This window comes from Vombatus ursinus, unplaced genomic scaffold, assembly GCF_900497805.2.
Source record: "Vombatus ursinus unplaced genomic scaffold, bare-nosed wombat genome assembly UNPS02014778.1, whole genome shotgun sequence".
In the NCBI taxonomy this organism is placed as follows: Eukaryota; Metazoa; Chordata; class Mammalia; order Diprotodontia; family Vombatidae; genus Vombatus; species Vombatus ursinus.
The window spans coordinates 28,055,138-28,075,821 of record NW_020954556.1 but is presented as its reverse complement, the minus strand read 5'-3'; the positions used below and the strand labels follow the sequence as shown (position 1 = coordinate 28,075,821).

The following is a 20,684-nucleotide window of genomic DNA, read 5'->3' as shown; positions in this document are numbered from 1 at the left end:
GCAGACATGGACTCTGTTCCAGGCCCTACTGCTAACCAGCTAGGTAATCTTGATCAAAAGCTTAGCCTCTCCAGCCTCATCTTTATAAAGAGGAGCTTAAACTAGATCTCTAAGGCCCCTTCCAGCTTTATAATTCTATGCTTTTGATGTATTTAGGCTGACAAGTCCATTTGTGGAAAATATGGCTGTGTGAAAAATCTTTACAGACAGTGCTATTGTGCTCAGAACCCTGGAACCACTGCAGGCTCATCACACTGAACAACTGAGCCTCCCACCAAAAAAGAACAGATTATACCTTCCATTGGCTTTGCACTGAAAATAAGAGACCCACATCATGAACTTATTACACAGGGAAATCAAGAGAAGCTATTTTGTATCCTTACCGGGACCACCTAACCTGATGTTGGTGCTCTGGTTCAGCCACTTGTCTGTGCTTCATCAGGGAAGGTTATTGCTGAATTGTAAAGGTAGTGTTATTGTTCAGATAAAAATCAGACCAAGTAATCTTAGATGGTTCTTACCTAAAGTATAATAATTATGATGAAAAGACTGCCAGACTTGGAATCAATAGACTCGAGTTCAAATTCCACCTCTAAAACTGTCCCCATAGGAACTTTTAGGATTATAACTGGCAATCTTTTTCTTCCACTTGATGTATAGAGTTTGTAGCACTCAGGAAACCAACTTTAGTCTGTTGTAAGTATGTGTAATGGAAAAGGGCCAAATGCATAATCTGTAAATTCTTCACTGTCACTCAAGTTGAATTATCTGATGAAAAGCACTGCTGTCCAAAGTGTGTTTATAACAGTTGCTTCATTTTAGTAGCTAAAAGACCGAAATCATGTCCCAGCTTACCCCAAAGGAACTATGCCCAGTTTAAGATTTTAATCAGAAGCCAAATTAAAGACTTTCATTGGATTCTGTTCTCTACATAAGTAATGTGCTGTTCAGTGATGCACTTAGTAACAAACTGTAAGAAACTAAGGCCAGCTTGTCCCTCAAAAGACTGATGGACCAACATGGCATCGAGTATCAGACCAAGCAGGTCTGTGATATCCAGATCCTAGATTCTGATGGACTGTTTTCTTTAAGGGGCAATAAGGATTTGGTCCATACACATTAGTCAGTCATTAAAAAGACACTGTACAGGAAGCCACATTACGCATAGCTCTAATAAACCTTAACCCTTCCACTGAAACTATTTTTCAAGGGGTGCACCTGAGCCTTTCAATAATAATAATAACTGACATTGTTTGGTGCTTTGCAAACATGATCCCATTTGAGCCTCACTACAGCCCTATGCCATTATCCCCCTTTTGACAGATGAAGAAATTGAGGCTCTAAGAGTTCAAGTGACTTGCTCATGATCACATAGCTAATAAGTGTCAAGGGAGGTTTTGAACTTGGGCCTTCTTGATCCAAGTATAGCACCCTACAAAAGAGACAACACTGCCTTTCAGCCTTTAACCTTTAACTTACCACTACCTGGTATTTGAAAGTGACATACAAAACCATAGTGCTCTCTAATTTCCTGTTTAGCTATAAGCTGTGGGTGTCAGGAACCATTTATTTACTATTGTTGTACCTTAACTGTGAGGAAAGGAAAAGCCTCAGCAATGGCAATTTGGAACCAATCTATCACACTGGCAGTTCTCAAGGTGATCATAATGTACTCCAATACCTTATTCCTTTTATTCCTGAAGTCTCCTGATAAGACTAGTGAGGGTTTGGTTTTTGGTTTTTGTTTTTGTTTTTTTTTGTTTTGGGGTTTTTTTTTTGTTTTTTGTTTTTTGGTAACCTGCTTTTGCCAAGATATGCACAAATGAGACTCATCCAGCCTGAGAGATGGGACACAGAGGGAGCCCACAGCTCACAGAAAGCATTCACTAGGGAATAAACTGCCCCCTTTGAGTCCTGGGTCTGTATCCACATCATTCCTACACAGTGAATCAAAGATGATTTCATATTCTCTGCCTTAGCAGAGCCATGGAAGCTGGGCTTCAAACCATTACTATCTCTATCTGATAGATTGTTAGCACTGCCTTAAATATTTCCCTTAGTTGTTTATGGGATCCATAATCCCAGGCTGGTAACATGCTTCTCCTGTTCCTACAACCAAGCTTCTCTATAGTGACACTCTATTGCTGAGGGAGAGTAGAAGAAGGGGTTGAGTGATTGTTCTCTCTCCATGCAGCTGTGTTATTCCAACTCTGCTCTATGTTCTTTGTGTGTGTGGCCACCACAGATGGCACAGCTGGTTTCTTGAGTGCTTTCATAACCAACCACAAACCCAATACAATATCAAGTGGAAGGGAAAGATTGCCAGCTGCAGTCCTAAAAGAGCCAGTTCATTAGCACTAAAGGAATTGTTCACCATAACACAGATATGCTGGGCTGAACATGTAAAGATAATGTACAATTACAACATATCTAAGCAGCTTTTTTAATTTGTGCTGAAGTGTTATTATCAAAAGCAATAAGGCCAGAAGAAACAGTGTAAGGATTCACTGTAGCACAGCTTTAGACAATGTGGCACAGTTGTAGCTGGCTGAGAGCCTACTCTAGCCAACAGACACGCCCAACGTGAAGGAACAAAGAAATATAGGAAGGAAAGCCATCCCCCTCCCTTTTTTTTAAACTCAGTTGAATTTTAACAAATGCAAATAAAAAAACAAATTGTAGAGTAAATCACCAAGTAAAATTACAGAGTCCAAATTATTCATATTTTTATTGAAAAGAATAAGATCATATATTTAGATCTGGAAGAGACAGTAGAAATCATCTAGTCTAATCCTTTCACTTCAAGAAAGAGGAAACTGAGGCCAAGAGAGGTTGTGACTTGCTCAAGATCACACAGGTAGTAAATGGAAGCACCTAGATTTTAACCCATCATGTCTTCTGACTTCAAATCCATTGCTTTTCTCACCATATAATGTTGCTTTTATTACAATTAATATTATATACATTTTATCAAAATAGCAAGGAACATTTTTTTTTGTTCTGTGTCCTCTCCTGAATCAGTTGGTAAAATTGTTTATAAAGTTCTGTTAACTTTGTTGTTTTTAGGGAGTTGTTGTTAGGGAGTATGATCTTGCTTTGAAACACTTTGAATTACAAGTTCCCATCATCAGTTCATTATTTCAGAGTTCCTTTTGATATTCATGCATTTTTTCATATGAATTTTGTTACAATTTTATCCAATTCTATGAAGGAGTCTGTTGGTACTTTGCTATTTCATTGAACTTATAAATTAATTTGTTGAGTATCAGCTTTTTAATTTATGTTTATTTACTGTAATTACTTGGATCTATTTGTTCAGCTTTTCCTTAATTTTTGTCAAAATTTTTTTAAAGTTTTCTTTATTCAGACTTTTTGCATATCTTTGTAAGTTAATGACCAAATATTTTGTCAAGTTTGTTAAGTAGTTTGTTATCAGTTAGTAGAAGATATTCTACCAGTTTGTTATTCTGTTGGTAGAAGATATTCGTTTTTTTTGGATATTTTGATATCAAAACTATTTTGATAAAGTCATGTATTACTTCATTTTTTTGGTTGAATCTTGAGTTTTCTAAACATTGATATTCATTGATCATATTGGCCTACAAGAAAACAATATATACATGACTACAACAATGTAAACACAAAGAACAACTGCAAAAAATCAAAAGTGAATATTCCAAAATTATAAAGAACCAGCACTGCTTAGAAGACGAATTAAGCATTTATCAAGTGTTTCCTAAGTGCAAAGCACTGTGCTAAGAGCTGGGGTTACAAATAGATAAGATGGTCTCTGGTCTCACAAGTTCACATTTTCATGGAAGAGACAATATACACTGAAGATTTCAGATACAAGTCAGATGGAAAAATTTCATGGTCCATAGGGTGCAATAACAAAGCAGATGTTAATGCTTCTTTTCCACTAATAAAATCACATAAGTTTCTGATGTTGAATCATTTGACAATGCCAAGTATTTTGGTGGCAAGAACTTTCTTTTCTAGATCTTTAGTAGCTATGGCTGTAATACCTCTCAAAATCTCTCAGTCTCTCTCTCTCTCAAACCCTCTAACCGCTTAGTTCCTCAACCTACTCTTCTCCCATGAGCCATTCCTCCACACCTACTTCAGCCCCACACAAAAAGATCATACTCTCAATCTTGTCATCACTCACAAATGTATAACCTCCATGTTCAAGAACTCTAAAATCCCCTTATTTGACCATAATCTATTGGATTTCCACCTCTCCCTCTCCCTTCCTTTAACAAACTCTATTCTTTGTCTGTCCTGTGACCTCTAATCCTTTAGTCCCTTGATTCTATCTGAGGCCATTTCCCCCTACACTAGCCACTCTCTCCTCTTTCCTCCATTTTGACCCCTTGGTGAACCAATTTAACTCGATACTGTCCTCTCTTGCCAAATTTTGCTTTTTCTACCTCTACACCTATCAAATTTTGCCCTTTCTCTCTATTCATGTAGCCACCACATTAGTTCAGACTCTCCACCTCTAGTCTAGACCAGAGATGTCAAGCACATGGTCTGAGGAACACATGGGACAACACTCTTGGGTGCTGCCTGCAGAGCAGATTAAAATGTGATTGAGAATTAGCAAAACAAATAAAAATACAATAAAACACAGATAACGTTAATGTGTGGTTTTCTAAGTCAATACGCAGCTTGCAATGTTCCTTATATATAGTTTAGTGGTCATGTTTCTGGAAGCACTGGACAGTGCTTCTTAAATTGTGAGCTGCCACCCCATATGGGGAGGGGGTCACAAAAAATTTGGCAACAATAAAAGATTTCTGAATGTGTAAAGACCAAAATTAATTCAAAATCAAACATGTAATGAATCCGAAGTGTTTCTGGCGGCACTTGCCCATGTCGCATTGCACAACTTCACTGCAGCCTTGCCTCTGAAACGTGACATATGCACTTTGTACCGTGCATGCCTTCAGGCCCACACTGCACCAACGAATGCTGCCAATGAACACTGCTGAAACATGAAAAGGGGGAGTTGGAAAAAATTTGAGAAGCCCTGGTCTAGACCACAGCAACAGCTTCCTAATTGATCTCCCTGCCTCAAGTCATTGCCCACTCCAATCTGTCCTCCATGTTGCTGAAAATGTGATTTTTCTTAATCTAGGATCTGACCTTCACACATTCCTATTCAATCAACTCCAGTGATTGCTCATTGCCTCTAGGATAAAACATGAAATAATCTGTTAAGCTTTTAAAGCCCTTTACAACCTGACCCCAACCTACCTCTTTATTCTCACTATATAACAGTCCCCTTTTTGCAAGCTGCAATCCAACCAAACAAGCCTCTCTGTGTGCACTCCATCACTACCTACATACCTTTGTACTGGCCCTTGCCTATGACTGGCATTCACTCCTGCCTCACCTCTACCTTATGAAATCCTTCTCAATTAATCAATTAATAGTATCTGCATTCTTTGTCTCGCAGAGTTGTTGTGGGGATTTATACGCAAATGCAAGTTATTACTAATGTCACTAAGTTAAATCATCTTAGAAAACAAGAATGAATCACATGAATTTGTAATTGTATATAGATATAAGTATTGGTGTCTCTAGTTGAGGTTGGTCAAATAGAGATTGATGGTGCTTCAAGAAATATAATCCAAAAGGAGGGATCACAAAAAACCACCTAGCCCACCAAAGGGCTATGTTTACAAAGATCCTGCTCTTTCATGGAGGAGTTGTTTGAAATATATACCCATGACATACACATATGTAAAGTATCGATATTTTGATTGACCTATAATCTCATTGATGTGGAATATTTTTCTTTTGGTGAGGGAAAGAAAAGAGTCAAAGGCACCTAGGTGGCATAGTAGTGGCACTGGACTGGAGTCAGGAAGACCTAATTTACTAGATACTTACTAGCTTTGTGATCCTGGGCAAGTCACTTAACTTCTGTCTGCCTCAGTTTTCTCACCTATAAGGTGGAGATAACAATAGCATCTACCTCCTGAAGTTCATGTGAGGGTCAAATGAGAAAATATTTGTGAAGTATTTTGCAAGCCCTAAAGTACAAGATAAATTATTATGATAACTCTTAAGCCAGGTGATGAATGAATACTATAGGAAACTACCAAAATTATCCTTTTTTGTAAATTGTCTCTATAGCTATCTGTGTGACAGATTAAAAAGTCTTTGTGTCATCTCTTTATGCCAAACTGCATGTATCTATGAGCAGGTAAAATGACTGAAAAGACCAGGAAGCTCAGATTTTTCCGTAAAGGAATAGGATTACCTGCATTTATGACTCTCCAGGTATTTTTTGGAAATAGATTATTTGACATGGTTGAAATCTGACCTCAGACATTTACTAGTTGTGTGATCCTGGGCAAGTTACTAAAATTCTGTCTACCTCAGTTTTCTCATCTGTAAAATGAAGATACTAATAGCACCTACCTCTCGGGGTTCGTTTGAGGATAAAATGAAATCATATATATAAAATGCTTTGAAAATCTTAAAGGACTATAAAAATGCTAGCTATTATTATCACAATAGGGATTTAAAAAACTTTCCATTTTCAGAATTTTGACAGTTACTCAGTCCAGCTGTAAACTAGTGAAGCAGGAACTAGTAGGAGATTTCAGGTTGAAGAGCATCTTGAGAAGGCAGACTCTTGTGTCTTTATAAGAGTTCAACAAAGGAATTGGGGGATACATGCCCAGAGAAAGTGTTACTCTACCACTAGCACTACCTCCTACTGCCTCCCCCCCCACTCCGTGACCATGTTCTTAGAGAAATTGGACTAGTAGCAGATAATACATTCAGATGACAAGCAGACAACAGACACTGTCAGAGAAGAACAAAGAAAGAGGGAGGCTGCGGCATCAAAAAACAAGAACAAAAACAACCTAAGATCTTGACAACTTGTGCAATCACTTCCTGGCAAATAGAGGGACAAGAAATGGAAGCAGTGTCAGGTTTTATATTCTTGGGCTTAAAGATCACTGCAAATGGTGACTGCAGCCCTGAAATCAAAAGACTCTTGCTCTTTGGAAGGAAAGCTATGGTATATCTGGACAGCATACAAAATAGCAGAGATACCACCTTGCCAACTATTTGACTATACAATTATCCAGTAGCAATGCTGTGAGATTTGAACTATAAGGAAAGCTGAGTGCCACAGAATCAATGCTTTCTAATTGCAGTGGGGTGGAAGACTTTTGTGCCTTGGGCAGCAAGGAGATCAAATGAGTCAATACTTAAAGAAATTAAGTCAGGCTATTCACTAGAAGGTCAAACACTGAAGCTGAAGCTTAAATACTTTGGCCACATAATGAGAAGAAGGGACTCAATGGAAAAGGCTCTGATGTTGGTAAAGATTGAAGGCAAAAGGAAAAGGGGACAGCAGAGGATATGATGGATAGATACTGTCATGGAAACAATGAACATGAACTTGGACAGACTTCAAGAGATAGTGGAGGATAGAAGACCTGGCATGCCATAGTCCATAGGGTCACAAAGAATCTGACAGAATTGAATGACTGAACAACAACAAAAACAACTTCAGGGAGTGTGATCTTGAATGAGAGAAGAATACTAGCTATGGACTTAAGAAAGGACTTCGAGTAATAAGAAGCTGTGACTTACACCTTTTTCACGTGTGTTTTCTACACATAATAGCTAAAATAATAAGAGCTAGTATTTATAGAGAGAGAGCTTACTATGTGCCAGATACTGTGCTAAACACTTTGTAAATATTATCTCATTTGATTCCCACAACAACCCTGGGAAGTGAGTGCTATTATTATCTCCATTTTACAGAAGAGGAAATGGAATCAAACAGAGGTTAAGTGACTTGCTCAGGATCACACAGTGTCTGAGGCTGGATTTGTATTCAGGTCTTCCTGACTTCAGGCCCAGATTTTTATCTGCTGTGTAACCTAGCTGCCTAGCCACACGTGTGACTCATCATCATAATACTCTCCAATTAGAGCCCACTCTCTCATGGATCTATGTGTACTTGTGGGGGTGTGTTCTAGATACATCCCCCTAAAAGGGGGGATGCTCTGTACCTACTATTCTTAGCATACCACTTTAGTGAATAGTATTTTCTAAAAGCTAGTTGAAAATTGGCTGGCTGGTTGCTCCTAAGGGGAAAAATGGTCATTCATTCTCTTAGGGACTTGTCCAACTGGTATGAGTAGGAATTTGGGAATTCTGTCCTATCAAGTCTCTGTGATACTTTTTTTTTTTTAATGTGACCAAATAGGTTTTATTTTTTTTTAAATCTTGGTTAACAACTTGTGATATAACAATATACTACAATACACTGAAAACACATAACTGAATGAGGATACCAGTGTCAAACACTCTGGGGTATGGAATTCCCACTCTTTACTCAGAATATCTTTTTTTATTAATTTATTTTGATTTATCAACAATACTTCCATATGTTTTTGAGCTTAAAATTTTTCTACCCCTTCCTCCTCACCACCCTCCCCAAGATGGTGCACAATCTGATATGAGCTATACATATACATTCCTATTAAACATATTTTCACATTAGTGCTGTTGTAAGTAAGAATTAGAACCAATAAAAGGAACCACCAGAAAGAGGAAACAAAACTCAACAGAAGAGAAAAAAAAATAGCAAATAGTATGCTTCGATCTGCATTCAAACTCCATAGTTCTTTCTTTGGATGTGGATAGCATTTTCCATCACGAGGCCTTTGGAGATGTCTTAGATCCTTGTATTGCTGGGAAGGGTTAAGTTTATCATTATCAGTCATTGAACAACGTGGCTGTTATTATGTACAACGGTCTGTGATACTTATGAAGCTCTATTTGCCTCCTTGCATCAGGACTCTATTTTCTCTTGTTTTTTTTGTTGATTGTTTGTTTGGTTCTCTTTTTTTTTTTTTGCCTGAACTTTAAACCCTTATATATAAATATTTGAGGCCATGAGTTTTACTTCTGACTTCTTTCCTGGATTTTATCTCCTGGGAACTTCTAAGTATCTCAGTTGCTACTCTTTCTTCTTAATAGCTACTCTATATAGTATCTAATTTGGGAAATATGCATAAGCAGTCTTCTACCCTAATCCTTTTTATCTTAAAACCATTTTGTTTAGATTTGTAAGATACCTGGCAAATATATTTATTCTTACTCGACTTTTTTTTAGATGTACTAAAATTCTCTGGCCAGGAATCAGTCAAGTTATTGATTTAAGTCATGGTCCAGGGATCCAAATCCCATTCTCAGATGCCATCTCTTCAGCTACCTGTTCACTTTCCAAATTAATTTTCCTCTTCTGCATCCCTTGCCTTCAATGGGCAATAGTGAGGAAAATAACATCCTGTGCCCCTGTGGTCTTCAGTTCCTTGCTTTCATAATCATCAGTATTATGATTTTTCCCTTTTGGTAGAATTATTTATGCCCACATGAGTCACCAGAAGTAGATAGTTGTCATCCATTTTGATAAGTCTTGGCAGATTTTCTGTTTTGTCTCAGATGTATGTGCCAAGGAAAGACAACAGACTTTTTATTATTATTATTAATAGGCCTACAAATAGCTGTTTCAGTATTTTTTACTAGAGAATCACCAACTACTACCATTCTTTTCTTCCTCTGGCACTCTGAAGACATAAAACAGAAAGATTTCCCTCAGGTATTTGCATGAATGGAAGCTTCTTTGTGGTTGATAAGCAGTGCTTAACAGAGTGCCTAGAGTCTAGACCAGTATGCAGTATTTAGTATACTACCTTGCACACAATAGGATTCAGTAAACATTTATTGAATAAATAAATAAATACAATGCTACAAAGGAAATACTGTCTCTCATCCATTCCCTTTTGTTTACAGACAACTATGTATTTTTTAAAAAAATTGTTTTTTACCAGAAGGAGAGGACAAGAATGATTGGTCCTACTTCCTGGCTGAAAGGCCTGGGAAGTTACTGCTACACTTAGAGGAATAGGTACTGAGGTTCTGAAATTATGTGGAGGGAAGGTGAGGCACCCAAGCTATCCTAATCTAGTAGTACAAATAGTCTGGGGAACTTCATTCATTCTTGGTTATCTGCCTGATTTTTCACATTCAGTTTACCCAAAGAATGTCTTGAATCATGGTGTATTCATTCCTTCTTTCAACTTTGCTCTTTATTGGATTAATATGCTAACCTAAGTATTATCTCTGAGTTATATAAGAGCCCAAGTAGAAACATCATAAGACATTAATTTCAAGCCACTTTTAAAAGGCTTAAGATTTTCCATAGATTTTATCCCCAATACTCAAGGAGACCAGGATAAATGGGGCTCCTTAAAGCCAGGGGTTGAACAGATCAAAAAAGAGACTGAGAGACAAGTCAGGACCACAGTAACTGCTGCCTTTCTTTAAAAAATGAAATGAATTGATAAATATATTTAATGAAGAAAAAGGAACTCAGAAGATCTGCCTGCATTTTTTCTTTATTTTTTTTTTTTTATTTTTTAAAAGAAGAGAAAAGCTTCCGTGGAAAAGATTTCTCAGTTTATCTTTTTCACTAGAAATGACTTCTCACAATGACAACAGTGTGAGAAATATAATGATGTTAACTGATTTGTCAACTTGACAAATTACAAGGCACCCCTTTAGGTCCTGTTTTTAAGACCAGAAGGGAAAGGAAGGGGGAAAACATTTATATAGTGACTTTTATATGCCAGGTACTACGCTAAGTGCTTTGCAAATATTATTTCATTTGAGCCTCACAACAACCCTGTGAGTTAGGTGGTGTTATTATGCCCATTTTCCAGTTGAGGAAACTGAGGCAAACAGAGGTTAAATGATTTGCCCAGGGTCACACAGCTAGTAAATTTTTGAGGCCAGATTTGAGCTGACTCCAGGCCTGGCACTCTATCCATAGGTCTAAAATTGGGTGGTACAATAGAGACTTCTAGTCTAACTCTCGAATTTTGCAGATGAGAAAAGTTGAGGTTAAGTGATTTGTCCAAGGTCACAGAGGTAACAAGTGTTAGGGTCAGGATTAATATACAGGTCCTGTAAATATAAGTTCAACACTTTTTCATCTATACAAACAGAGTTCCTGAGAAGGCCCCTAGAGGAAGTAACTTATTTACAAAGCAGTCCAATGGAAAATTCTTCCAAGTCCAGAGCTGGACACTGCTAAATGATATCATTTCCTCTTTAAGATTTCATCACTATTATCAATAAGGCTATATTTTCTTCATAGATACAGACACACCTTGGAGATATTGTGGGTTCAGTTCCAGACTACCACAAGAAACCAAATATCTCATTAAAAAGAGTCACACAAATTTTTTGGTTTCCCAGTGTGTATAAAAGTTATGTTTACATTATACTGTAGTCTATCAAGTATTCAACAGTATTATGTCTAAAAAAATGAACACACCTTAATTAACAAGTACTTCCTTGCTAAAAACTGCTAACCATCATCTGAGCCTTCAGTGAGTCATAATCTTTTTACTGGTGGAGGGTCTTGCCTTGATGTTGATGGATACCAACTGATCAGGGTAGGGATTGCTGAAGGTTGGTTGGGGTGGCTGTGGCAATTTTTAAAATAAAACAACAACAAAATTTGCTGTATCGATCAACTCTTCCTTTCACAAAAGATTTCTCTGTAACATGGGATGTTATTTGATAGCATTTTATCCTCAGAAGAACTTCTTTCAAAATTGGAACCACTCTTCTCAAACCCTCCTGCTGCTTTATCAACTAAGTTTATGAAACTCTTCAATATTATTGTGTTTCAGGGAATAGAAAGGCCCAAGGAGAGGGAGAGAGACTGGAAACAGCCTTGCATTGGAGCAGTCAGAACACAACATTACATTTATCACTTGCCATTTTATATAGACGTGGTTCTTGTCTTCCCAAAACAATTACAATAGTAACATCAAAGATCACTGATCACAGATCACCATAACAGATATAATAATAATGAAAACATTTGAAATATTGTGAGAATTACCAAAATGTGACAAGCAAACACAATATGAGCACACACTATTGGGAAAATGATAGCGATAAACTTACTTAACATAGGGTTGCCATGAACCTTCGATCTGTTAAAAAAAACAACAACACAATATCAGTGAAGCACAATAAAGCAAAGCACAATAAAACAAGGTATGCCTGCACTCTGTCTTCTTAGATTCTACTTCTAACTGAGATTCACAAAATTCTCTAACGAATTCAAACTCAGTGTCTGTAATTCTAAGTCACCCAAACCAAGCTTCTTTAAAAAGTATATTCCCTAAAAAACAACTCACCAGTTACCTTTCCAGTCTTCTTATACCTTATCCTCTTAATGCATCTTTGTGATCCAGTGATACTGGCCTCTTTGCTGTTCCTGCAACTATGGTCATTTTCACCGACTGTCCCCAATGCCAGGACTTCTCTACTTCCTGGCTTCTCTATCTTCCTTCAAATCCCAGCTAAAATCTCACCTACTATGAGATGCCATTCCCAGTCTCCCTTAATTCTAGTGCTTTCCCATTGTTGATTATCTTTAATTATCTTTTGTATGTTTTGTTTGTACATGATTGTTTGAATGTTGTCCCCTCCATTACTATGAGCTACTTGAGAGTAGTTGTTTGCTTTTCTTTGTATTCCCAAGGCTTAGCACAGTGCCTGGCACACAATAAACACTTAATAAATATTTATTGATTGACTAATAGCAGAAAGAAAGAGATGTCCTTGACTCCAGACAGTATGGTGTTAATATTGATCATTTTATTTTATCAGAGTTTTGTTGCCTCTCCATGTTGACTTTATTTACATAGCTGTAGTCACACTTTATGTTGTTATTTTGACTGTGTAGTTTTCATACAAGTTTTCCCATCTTTCTCTCAATTTTTCATATTCCTCATTCTTTATAGTACAGTAATAGATATTCTATTACATGTTATTACATAATAACATACATATTTTTAGTCACCCAGATTCCCAGATTTGTATTCATTCCTGATTCCTCAGTCCATCTCACCTCATATTTCCAAATACTTTCCAAGTCTAGTTCGTATAACTCCATAACATTTCTTGCATCTGTCCCCTTCCTCTTTACTCATACAACCACCATCTTAGCTGAAACCTTCATCTCCTCTCACTTTGACAATTAAATAGTCACCCATCCTCAAGTCTCCTCCCTCTTCAATTCATCTTCATGTAGCTGATGAAAATGGCATTCCTATAACATGGGTCTGACCATGTTACTTTCTAACTCAATAAACTTCTATGGCTCCCTATTGACTCTTGGATCAAATAAATGTTTGACACTTAGAGCCTTTAACAATGTAGCTCCAACTTACTTTTCCAGCCTCATTATACATTACTCTCCTTCACACAATCTACAATCCAGCCAAAATGGCTTTTTACTCTTCCCACAAAACCCTCTATCTCCCATCTCAATGCTTTTTCATGGTTTATGCCCGGAATGTATTCCCTCCTTACCTCCACCACTTAGAATGCCTAGTTTCCTTCAAAGCTTAACTCAAGGGCCACCTTCTACATGAGGTCTTTTCTGATCTTCTAGATGTTTTTGACTACTCCCTAAAAAATTACTCTGTATTTATTTTGTATATATCTTATGCATAATTATGTATGGATATGCATATGCATATATACGTTTGTTTCTTTTCTCCTAGTGAAAAGAAAGCTCCTCTCAAGGACAAGAATTGTTTGATTTTCATCTTTGCTATCCCAGACCTTTAGAGACAATGTGGTACAGTAGGTAAAAAGTTGGCCTAAGAGTCAGAAACACTTGGATCAAAATCTTACCTCTGACAAATACTTAATGACTTTATGACCTCAAGAGTAGGTCACCCAGTGCCCCAGGCAAGGTGTTGATTTGCATTGGTAAAGGAAGTTTCTCAAGTACAGAAGGAAGGTCAGAAGGTAAAACAGACAAGCAGGACAATTTTGAAAATTAAATATTAAACTTATATGGAAAAGTAAGCTTACATAATAGAACTTAGCAGTTTTGAGTACAATCTTAATTTTCAATTCTGCTTTGTATACAGAAATGCAAATTTCTTTTGATATTTATTGAATTCAGAATAAAAAATAAAATTTAGAAGATACTCTTTTCCACTGGGAGCTTCCTACGCTTAGCAAATATTAGGTCAAAAACAAAATTAAACAATAAATAAAGATCCCAGCACCTAGCATAATACCTGGCACATAGTAGACATTTAATAAATACATATTGATTTATTGCTATTAACATAATTTACTAAATTATCTCCCAATTGCAGGGCACATGTTTTGTTTCTAGCTTTTTTCATCAGAAATAATGTTGCTTTTACTCTTTGATCCAGCAATACCACTGCTAGGTCTATATCCCAAAGAGATCCAAAACAAGGAAAAAAGGTCTACTTTTGCAAAAATATTTATAGCAGCTCTTTTTGTGGTGGCTAAGAATTGGAAATCAAGGGGATGTCCCCCAGTTGGGGAATGGCTGAACAGGTTGTAGTATATGAATGTGATGGAATACTATTGTTCCATAAGAAATGGTGAGCTGGTGGACTTCAGAAAAATGTGGAAAGACTTGTGTGAACTGATGCTAAGTGAAGTGAGCAGAACCAGGAGAACACTGTACACAGTAACAGCAACATTGTGCAATGACCTACTTTGTTAGACTTAGCTCTTCTGAGTAATGCAATGATCTAAGACTATTCCAAAACACTCATGATGGAAAATGCTATCCACGTCCAAAGAAATAACTATGGAATCTGAATGGAGATCAATTTTCTCTCTCTCTTTTTTTTCCTTTCTTATGGTTTTTCCCTTTTGTTCTGATTCTTCTTTCACAAAATGACTAATGTGGAAATATGTTTAATATGATCATACATGTATAGCCTATATCAGATTGCATGCCATCTTGAGGAGGGGGAAGGTAAGGAGGAGGAAAATTTAGAACTCAAAATCTTATAAAAGCGAATGTTGAAAACTAAAACTATAAATATATAAATTTTAAAAATTAAAAAGAAATGACAAGCAGGATGATTTCAGAAAAACCTGGAAAGACTTACATAAAGTGATCCAAAGTAAAGTGAGCAGAACCAGGAGAATGTTGTACATACTATAGCAGCTATATTGTAAGATGAAGGAATATGAATGACTTAGCAATTCTCAGCAATACAATGATCCAAGACAATTCCAAAGGATTCATGATGAAACATACTATCAGCCTGCAGTGAAAGAACTAATACTGTCTGAATATAGATTGAAACATACTGTTTTCACTTTCATTCATTCTTTTGTTGTTGTTGCTCAAGCCTTCTTGGACAAAATAACTAATATGGAAATATTTTACATGAATGCACATAGATAACCTATATCAGATTGCTTACTGTCTCAGGGAGGGGGGAGAAGGAGGGAAGGAATGATAGAATTTGGAACTCAAAACTTTAAAAAAAAACCCAAATGTTACAATTTGTTTTAACATGTAATTGGGGGGAAAATATAATATTATTTTTATAATGCTGCTTTGAACATTTTTGTACATAGGGTCCTTTCTTGATGTGAATAACTTCCATGCGCGAGAAAGTGTGTGTGTCCCAATAATGGAACCTCTGGGTCGAAAGATACTATCAATAATAAGCATGGGGAATGCTCCTACCAAGAAGGATCCACAACGAAAGAATGATATCAGAGCAAGCTTTCCTTATATCAAAGCTAAATATGACTTCTATCCTTTGCTCCTTGTTCTAAATTCTGAGACCAAGCACAACAAATCTATCCCTTCTTCCAAGTGAGAGCCCTTTAAATATATGAAGACAGTTATCATTCCCACCCCCACCTCCAAATCTTTTCTCCTGGCTATACATCTCCATTTCCTTTCACCAGTCTTCCTATGTCATTAACTCAAGGCACTTCATCAATGTGATGGCCTTTTTCTACATTCTCTCCAGCTTATCAATATATTCCCTAAAATGTGGGACTCAAAACTGAGCAGATGTTCCAGGTGTGGCCTGACCAGGCCAGAGTTCAGAGGAAACTCCCTAGTCTTCAATACAGACTAAGATCATATTAGCTTTCTTGGTTGCCATGTCCCTCTACTGACTCATATGGAGAATCTCCTTTTTCCATTTTTTTGGAACCCTAGTATAGGAGAGGTTATATGTCTACTACTCACAACTATAGCTCCTGATCCTCCACCAGAATGCTTCTTAAAACAAATCAACCAAGATGATACTGCTAGCTCTTGTACACAAAACCTTTACTAAACATGAAAGCAAAATCAAGAATAATCATGAGTCGCCCATAAACCTGGGTCACACTCTCCCACAAATGTACACAGTGTTCATGGCGGAAAAGTAGGTATAAACTTACAGAAACCTGGCAGGGAGACACATGAATAAGGAAACCCATGCATAGAGACAAGCTTATAACACTGACCTGTAGGTCATGACCTCTTATAGGGAGCAATCTGTACCATCTTCTGTGGGGGATTACTTGTGGGGGGGGGGTTGGGGCTTCTCTGCTCCTACTTAGTGGAGTCACTTCTCAGCTAGTTTTTACTCTCAGATTACTAAAACAGTGTTAGGAAGTGAAACAGACACTATGACTGAAATCTATGGAGGTGTTCAGATCTGCATTCTTCATTGTGTTCTGAGGCAAAATTAAATTTCTCTGCAAAACAGTTCCCCTTGGTTTAGAATCCATGGATCTATTCAGATAAGTTCACTGGGCTCTGAGAGGTTTCTCCCCCTCAAGTCATGGGTAGCAGTAAATAGTGAGGTAGAAAAAGTGCAGAGGGCTTTCTACCTCTCAAGCTATAGTTGGTAGTAAAGGGCAAGGCAATATAGCCTTTTCTTTCCCCAGTCAGCTCTTCAAATAGATGATTCTTCCTCTGATAAGCTCTTTCAAACAGCACAATTTTATTCCCAATCAGATCAGCTCCTAGCAGCAAATGCGAAGCCTGTCTTCCTCCCCTCAGCTGGGCTCAGATGGAAGCAGCTGTCCTCTTGTCCTCTTCTGTTTATTTCTCTTCTTCTGTCTCTCTGCTTCTGTGTCTCTACTTTTGTGTTCAGCTCCTGACTCCCATCACTGATTGACTTTCTGCTTCAAAGCAGGGTTCCCGAGTAAGAAGCAATTCACCTTTAAGGCTAGAAAACAAATTCTCATTTCCATTATAAATAGCACAGAGAAGCAATAGTTACCAAAATGATCCCGTTAATAGATGTACCCAAATGGCACACTCAAAATCTGCACAGATGTAATGTATAAACGAGCTTCTGGGAAGTAGCATCTGTCTTCCATCTTGACTTTTGGTAAGTCCTTTTTAATCCAAAGAACTGTTTTCTCTCAGATCCTTTCATTATTCTCCCTTGAAAGTCTGTTTTCTCTCAGGTCCTTTAAAAACTCTCTGGTTCTGCCCAAGTAGTTAGGGTCTGTTTTCTCAGAGGTTTCTCACACAAATACCCTTTTCCCCTTGCCTCTTTCATTAAATAAAAATGTACAAATAAGGAAGGAGCATCACCTTACACTTCCATGTCCTCTTTTGATCTCTTTTCTTCCCTCCAATTATTTTTAGATTTTGCTGATGAATAAACAAAAAAACAAAACAAAACAAAACAATATTCACACTTAACTTTTCTGTACTTAGGTAAGGCAGTTATTAGAAAATAGATATAATCTGCTTCTGGAGCCATAACTGGAAAGATTGGCCACTAAGCAAGGAATTATTTGGCCATGGCAGCACATAAACAAAAAAATTATAGACTGGACCTCAGTTCTATGAGGCTCCCTTCTTCTGCAGTGAGAGTGAAGAGGAAGAAAAAGAGGCAAAGGGTATGAAGAATTGAGAAGTTTTAAGACTGCCTATAAAAGGTAAATTAGCTTTCTGTACTCCATATGTAAGATTGTTATTCAGTGACAAGTTTGTTTGTTGTATATCCCTTGTTTTTGAAGAGGATCAATAATATTATGGGTGATGCCTCAACTCATGTGTGAATTGGATGTAAGGGAGGCAGAGCATGCAGAGTTGTCAGTTTCACTCTCTCTTTCAGAGTCATCAGAGTCCAGTGGCAAGACAAAACTCAAGATGACTGGCAATGGCCCAGGATGCAGTGGATGACCTCGGTGTCTTTGATGTCTGACCGAGCTCTAAGCATCCACAGTGCCTGCTTCAGCCGCCTTCCTGGTCCCTGGAACAAACTGTTCCCATCTGCCCATACTGCCAGGGGAGGTCTTCACATGCTTGGGGCAGACATCCCCTAAATCACCAACAGATTTGAGGCCTGTTGTCATTTACCCACAACCTGGTTTAACCAATCTGCAGAGACATTTTACTGGGGTATGACTGCTGCACATGCCATGGCTTCTTGGAGCCCCAGGTGAGAATTAAGGGCCAAGTGGACACCAAAGGGGAAAAGGGCTGGTAAGCTCTGACACCAGAGGTGCTAGTTCTCCTTGAACGACTCTTGTAAATATTTACTATCTTCAATATCAGTCAATCTTTGTGTCTGTGCTAAGCACAGGGCATTCAAAGGCAACAGTGAGTTAGTCTCTGCACTCAAAGATCTTACATTTTATCAGTGTAAGTTTATACAAAGTAAATTACATATTACTCCTCTCTACCCACTCTGTGGTTCAGCCATTCTGGCCTCCTTGCTCCTGATACGTCCTTATACAGGTTAAATCTCCAAGCAACATGCCTTTATAGGGCATTCCCTATGTATCTCTCTGTACTTCTGTCTCTAAGAATATCTACCTTCTTTCAAAATTCAGCTCAAAAGCTACCTTCTGCAGAAGGCCTTTTCCTATTCCCTAACCTCTAGTGCCTTTTCTTGTAAGGCTTCCTTTCATCTACTCTGAATGTGTCTTGTGTGTATCTAATTATATACATACTGTTTCTCCCATAAAAAGCTCCTTTAAGCCAAAGAATGTTTTTGCTTTTTCTTTATAAACCTAACACTTAGCACAACTATGTGGAATATAGTAAATATGCCTTCATTCCTCTTCAGTTTGCAATCCTGATTCTCCTCAGAACTTTGTTTGCTATGCCATAGAAGCCTCTTCACTCTGGGAAGCTTTTTCCATCCTGGACTCCTTACCCTCCTTCCCTAGGGGTCCTCCCTCCCTTTCAAGGAGAGGGCAGGAAGTACAAATAAGGAGGGCCTTCCAGATTCTTGGTTTAAGGAGGGAGTCCAGGGTAGCCATCTCATCATTTCCCAACGATTCAGAACTTCATCATGCTGCTGCCCACCTTCCCCCCTCTCTCTCTTCAGTTTCTTATATGTTATATCCCCCCATTAGATTGTGAATACCTTGAGCACAAGGACTTTCTTTGTATCTCTAGTGTTTAATGCAGTGCCTGGCATATAGTAGGCTCTTAATAAATGTTTATTGATTGACTGGTGCCTCTTAGAGCCTTCCTTTTAAGGAAGAGGCTTCATTCCTTTCCAGGCTCCTGATTCCTACTCCTAATCTCTTCTCCTCTTCTCCTACTCTTGACTTTCCCCAAGACTTTCTCTACCTTCCCACCTCAGCCTGAGTATTTTCGTCTCCAGAGCTGCCTCCCTCACTTTTCAACTGTCTTCCTCCATTAGAATATAAGCTCCTTGAGGGTTGGAACTATCTTTTTGTTTGTATTTGTATCCCAGCCTTTACCTTAGCGTCTGACACATAGTAAATGCTTAATAAATTGTTATTGACTTGACTTGATTTGACTAAATGCTTACTGATTAACTGATTGAATCTGAGGTAATCTGGGTGGGGGAGACATTAGGAGGTGGCACTTGGGCTTAGTTTTGAAGGGATGTAGAAATTTTTGAGGTTAATATGATAAAAGGATAGATTCCCTTAAGTACTGGGGACAGACTGTATCTGGGCATGGAGGTGGAGAGAGAGAATGTCATGTATAAAAAACAAGAAGAAAGCCAGTTCGGCTAAACCACTGGGTATGTGGAGGGGAGTGATGTATATATAATAAATCTGGAAAGGTAGGTTAGTCAGGTTATGAAGAGCTTTAAATGTGTAGCAGCATTAAAAAGCCCCAGGAGCTTATTGAGCAGCAAAATGACATAGTCAGGTCTATATTTATAAATATCACTTTGGAAGCAGAAAAGTAAAGAATAAAACCAGAAGACCAACAGAAGTTGAAACTAAATGGAAGGGTAACTCACAAGTTTTCTTTGGAAAAGCAAATAAAGGAGCTAACAAAGTGGGTTTTACCATGTGTCCAAAGGCAACAGAAAGCATCACTTCATGGGACATTTAGTTATCTTGGATTAAAGTGCTCATGGAAAGCATTTATAAAAAGACCACCAAGAAAATGATTTTGACTGCTATGCCAAGGTCTATTCCAAGGGATGCAGAGATAGTAAAAATACACAAAGTATATAGTAAGATTTCTAAAGTAAATATGTACTACTTAATGATTTCAATATAGAAGTAAACATGAGGGAAAATGACCCTAAAACATGGTTCGGCATTAAGAAATGAGTCAAAGCAAAGGCTTATTGACTACACAGAAGCCTCACATTTACATATCATGATAATACTATCTTCTAGAAAAGAATCAAAAAGTGACACACATGGTGAGCACCAAATAATATCACACAAATAAAAACTGTTAATTGTATTTTAAAAGACAGGAAGAGAGTGGATATTGATGTTAAAGTCATTCTCAAATTATCTGTGGATAGTTAGACAGCTGATGAATATGGTCAAGTATGAAAGTTAATATC

At 37.7% G+C, this 20,684-nt stretch overlaps 1 long non-coding RNA gene across 1 annotated transcript in view; it reads right to left on the bottom strand.

Moving 5' to 3' along the window:
* Positions 1 to 4,939: 4,939 nt before the first annotated feature.
* The window catches only part of LOC114045241, a 30,528-nt gene continuing 14,783 nt past the window's right edge, over positions 4,940 to 20,684 (bottom strand). The window contains exons 2-3 of the long non-coding RNA XR_003569357.1: positions 12,025 to 12,053; positions 4,940 to 4,990 (exon numbers count right to left, since the gene is read on the bottom strand). This is a non-coding gene — a long non-coding RNA (uncharacterized LOC114045241). The remainder of the gene's footprint in view (positions 4,991 to 12,024; positions 12,054 to 20,684) is intronic.